This window comes from Papaver somniferum, chromosome 8 (assembly GCF_003573695.1).
Source record: "Papaver somniferum cultivar HN1 chromosome 8, ASM357369v1, whole genome shotgun sequence".
Taxonomy (NCBI): Eukaryota; Viridiplantae; Streptophyta; class Magnoliopsida; order Ranunculales; family Papaveraceae; genus Papaver; species Papaver somniferum.
Window position 1 is genome coordinate 131,224,553 of NC_039365.1, and position 5,826 is coordinate 131,230,378.

The window sequence follows — 5,826 nt, forward strand, 5'->3', positions numbered from 1 at the left end:
CTCATGATCCCTAACATCAGCAAAAAACACAATCCTTCAAGAATGGCAAACAAAATTTGCAGTTTACTCCAAAATAAATTTGGGGAAAAAACGAATACACTTTTGGCATGGGTTTATCTAAACCAACCAAAGGAAGTATTCTAATCCTACCGAAAGACAAAAAAGAGGATTGCTCAACACCATGAGTAGAGTTGCAGAAGAAGAACAATCATGGCAAAAATGCAAAATGAAAACGAACCCAAGTTCTCATACGACATAAACAAGCAAAAGAGAATCGAAATTTTCACATGCAAGTACAACAACAACTTCAAACAATCAAAGAAGTGGAAACAGAACCAAGTATGGAGGATACGGAAGGCTACATCAAAATCAAAGGCGAGTGTATATAACCTGATTGATGAAGAGCGAACGCGAGCTTCTGAAGACCGAGAAGGAAAATGGCAGTTAAAGGAAAATAAGACAAAGGAAATCTCTGAGAAAGGGAGAGAGAGCGACAATTCGTGAGAAGAAGGAAAAGTTAATGAAATTCATTCTTTATTCTCTTCTTATAGGCGGTTGGAGAATCCAAAAATTTGGATGTCCCGAAATTCAAGGGGAAGTTATTGCATGAAAGGACACGTAGGGACCATCCAACCGGTATGTGCAAAAATGGCGGCGTTACAGAAGTTTTTTCTTCCAATCTTACCAAATGGTGGAATATGAAAGAAAAAGGGCAAACTTTGAATATCAATATTCTGCGGAGCACGTGTCACGGTTTCAGTGGTCGCGTGCAAGATAACTGTATAGCCCTCGCTATGATGAACCTGGGTAGCAGAAGATACCTTCGTATATCTACTTTATCTTATCCCAAGAAGGGATACCTCGACGACCAAGATAGAAAAGTAAAGCCTAGTCTAGGGAGAGGCAGCTGGCGAAGGGATAGAGGTAGATGACATATCTAATCAACATCAAATGCACAAATCTCTTATCTACACGCGTAATCAAAGCACGTGGAGAGAGATGATGTAGCAGAGTTTGACTGGAAAAGGTTAATGGTGAACGAAGGTACAATCTGTACTGAGGCTGGGAAGTTCTCGAAGGAACGTGGGTCAACTGAGGTGGCAGAGTCCGACTGGAGAAAGCATGCGGTGAACGAAGGTACCATTTGTACGAAAGGTATACCAGGAAATGATGGATCCAAAGACAGCAAAGATATACCTGGAGCAGAAGGGGCTATAAATACCAAGCTTCACCAACAAATCAAGGGCATTCAACATCTAGGAGAAGAAGATCTAGTCTTAAGCTTATACCTCTTTAATGTTTAGAACTTAAGTATTTACTCCAACTTGAGTTCTCTCTACTACTTTGGGAAGCATTTAAGATCTTTGTAACCACCACAACTTAATACAAATAATCACTCATTACCCCGTGGACGTAGACAAAAGTCGAACCACGTAATCTCTCGTGTCTCATGATAACTTAGTACCATTTATATTATATCTATATTCTTCGTTATTTTTGTGATCTTGAATACCTTTTATTACTTAGCATCATCAGTTCAACAAAGATATCAATACTGCTTAGTATCTGATTCTTTGAGCTGTATACATTACGTAGACTAGGGGAAAATTAGTAGTCACAGGATCATATCACTATCCTAGCACTGAAACAAGAATATTTTACATTCATATCCTTATTTTAATCCCTAAACAAGTTCTCTTCTCTGATAAAAATTATATCATCACCCTCACTATTATAATCTATATGAAACCATCTTCATCTCAGGATACCATTACACCCGAAAACCTTGAAATTCAAAACCTCAGTACCCAAATGGCAAAAAAACTTACTTTACCTTCATCTTTAACTGAACCAGTTTTCATCGACAAAAAAACCATCTTAGCTGAAAATGATAACATTTGGAAATGGTGTATGGTTGGATATATTTGTTGCGAGACTCTCATCCCTACTTATTCTATTCGTTACTACATTTGCAACCAATGGACGTTTGCTCAAACACCTTCTGTCACTACGTTCAGTGGATTGAGAAACAAGGTCCTTATCAGATTTCTGGCTGAAAATTATTTCAACAGGGTTAATGACCAGAGACCTTGGTATGCTTGTGGCTATTTAATGGTTCTCAAAGTCATTCCCCCAAATGGCTGGCCATCAAATCATCACGTCTCTTTTGCTGAAGAACTGTTTTGTCTTATCTTATATAACATCCCAAAGGAGTGCACCGAGTTTGGGGATCTTCAGAAACTCACTTTCAAGCTTGTGGAATAAGTAGAGGCTCAAACACCTTATGTGAATAATCCTTTAAAGAAGAATGTTAAAGTTTGTGTTAGAGTATGTGTTCAGAAAGCTCTACCAACTGGAATCCCTCTCTTTACTTCAGGGAGAGCTCAATCTTTTCTCATTTAATGTAGATACTATAATGTTCCCAAGTTTTTCTGCACTTCTTGTCGTGTTCTATATCATAAAGATATCAACTATCCAGCCTGGAAATCCAAACAAAAGCTACTACAAGGATCAACTACTTCTAGCTCAAAATATGTCCTCCCTGCAGTCTCAAGGCTAATGATGCCAAATCAATCAGTGGCTCAATAATCTTCACCTACTACCAGCATTGTGATCAAAGATACTATCATGTCTCCTAGTGAAGAAATGCCAAAAACTCAAGTTGGCACTATCGATAACTATGTTAACACCAAAGGAAAAGCTAACGATTTAGCTCAAAGTACTGATAATGTGTGTCAAACAGGTTTAGCCAATAATATCCAGATGGGTCCTTTTGTTAATCGATCTACTGCCTTAAAGATCTTTGATGTTGGGTCGGTCCAGCAAAGCTCAACTCAATTGAATAATGGCCTTCCAGTTATCTTCAAGCAAGTTACTACCTAGAATGTTACAATTGAGACTTCTAGGATTAACCCTGAATCGTCAAATCAAGGTACGATTCGGACCACCAACTCATCCAGAAGATTTAAAACGGTTGATGTCCCGACAAAACAACCTGTTATCACCAGACAAGAGGTTGTCTCCGCTGCTGCTGAGCACGATGCCCTATCGAATTTTAAGAGAAAGATCAATCCCAGAGATGATTTGAAAAAACGCACTAGAGCAAGCAATTCTACTCTAGTTAGCATTGTGGTTATACCAAATCATTCTGATAACTTTGAACCTGATTACTCAAAGCTTTGTCCCCCTATCACCAAATTAGGAGATCTCCCTGCTATTAGTCTCTCCAACTGTACTCTCAATACCCATTCTCTAGTTGACCCTTATGGTAGTTATAATGTACCTGCTGATGATACCCCAAGCAATGATGGTGTCTGCAATAATTCTCTTCATGGGGATGCTTCTCTTAATCTCGGTTCTACCCAGGAGACTACTCAAATTGGTGGTTCTAGTGACTAAACTCTTGATGGTGGTTCTTCTTCCACCACTCAGGTAAACTCAACTCCTTCCCCTCCTATTATTGATCCTATCAATGTTGTTATCTCTGCCAATCTTTTTCTTGTTAACAATGTTAATGTGCTTTGCTGGAACATTAGAGGATTGGGTAAAAAGACTGTCAATAAAGAACTTAACCTGTTATGTAGAAGCATAAACCCTGATATAATCTTCTTGTCAAAAACTAAAATGAATAAAGATTTGGATGCTATAAGACTAAGAAATAAGGGGTTTCCCTGCACCTTTAATGTTCCAAGTATTGGAATAAGTGGTGGTCTTGTTCTTGCTTGAAAAAAGGAAATTCAACTCAATGTTCTATCCTCTAGTTTGAGGGGCATCTATGTCACATCCCCTGACATTATCCATTCCAAACTTTGTCACTTACATTTCATATATGGAGAACCCAATAGTAGTCTTAGATAAGCCTTTTGGGAGAATCAATGTCAATTATCTCCAATACCACTAGATGAACCAGATTTCTTTTTAGGTGACTTTAATGCTCTATTAGGTACTGAGCATAAGAATAGTGGACTAGAAGTTGATGACTCTGATTTTCTTAATCTTAGAAATTTTTGTGATTCCTTTGATTTACATGATCCTGGTTTCTCGGGACCTAGATTTTCCTGGTCTAATATGCAACATGTTCCTGATCTCATTCTTGAGAGGCTTGACAGGTGTCTTATTAACCCTACTGCTGAGACTTTATTTCCTAAACTTTGTGTGAATAACCGGCCTAGGAATTCCTCTGATCACTTCCGTATGCATATTTGTTTTAATTATGATGATGTTTGTATGCCTAGGCCTTTCCACTTCATGAAAATGTGGATTGAGGATCCTACTTCTAGAGACACTATAGCTAACTCTTGGTCTGTTAATGTTGTGGGATCCCCTGACTATAAGCTTAAAGATAAACTTCTAAACACAAAAAAAGGTTTACGTGATTGTAGTAAATCTTGTTTTGGTAATATTCAGACTAATATCTCCACTACTAGAGAGGAACTAGTGGAAACCCGGACTTCTACTCCTACAGATTCTAGAGCCATTTCTAGACTTAAAGCTAGATTGGAATATCTCTATAATTTAGAAGAACTCTACTGGAAAGATAAATCCATAGAGGTTTGACTTTTGAAAGGTGACAGAAACTCACCATATTTCCATAGGGTCACCCTCTTTAGGAGAAAAAGAAATGCTATTAGCTGGATTAAGGATATTGCTAGTACTATCCCAACTGATAGACATAGTATTGGTACATCCTTTGTTGATTATTTTAAGAGTCTGTATTTTCTCACCCCCAACAATTCCAAGATGAAATCCTTCAAGATCTTCCCATTAAATTCTCTGAAGGATGATAACTCCTCCCTAAATTACCCTCTCTCTGCTGAAGAGATTAAGAATGTTGTTTTTCAAATGGGAGGAAAAAAGGCTCTTGGGCCTGATGGGTTTACTGGTCTTTTCTATCAAAAACATTGGAATATTGTGGGGGAAGCTGTTGTTTATATAACTCAAACTTGCTTTGGAACAGGACACATAGCAAAGGTTTTCAATCATACCAACATAGCATAAACTAGCTGAGTTGGTCTCTCAATATAGACCCATAAGACTTTATAACTTTATTTACAAGATCCTATCTAAAAGTCTAGCTAACAGATTAAAGCCTTTTATGAATAATATCATTTCCCAAAACCAAAGTGCTTTTGTACCTAAAAAAAGTATATATGATAAAATCCTTCTAGCTAATGAGGCTATTTATGCTGTCAATCATCATGATAAAGCTGTTGGTATTGTTGCTATCAAGCTTGACATGTCAAAGGCTTATGATAAGCTAGAATGGTCTTTCCTTGAAAAAGTGTTGAAAAAATGGGTCTCCCTGACCATTGGTTAAGCTTATAAACCAGTGCATCTCCACTGTATCTTACTCTTTACTTCTTAATGGTAGACCTACTGGTCTTATAAAACCTGAAAGAGGTTTAAGACAAGGAGACCCTCTGTCTTCTTACCTTTACATCATTTGTGTTGAGGCCTTTTCCTTCTATATTTATGTTCTTTCTAGAAAAGGTTTGGTTGAAGGCATAAAGGTGTGCAAAATGCTCATGCTATGACACACCTTCTTTTTGCTGATGATTCCTCACTCTTTTCTAAGGATACCATTGAAGACTTCATGACTATCAAAGAGTACCTTCAAAGGTACTGCCTGGCCTATGGCCAAAAAATTAATTTTGACAAGTCTGGAATTCTGTTTAGTAAAAAAATCCCTGATTATCTTAAACAACAGCTTTCTAGTATCCTTGATATTAACAGTAGGACTTAGGAGAAAAATATTTGGGAACTCCTACTACTTTTAAGGCCTCTAAAATTCAAACCCATATGGGTATTCTCCAAGCTGTTGATGCT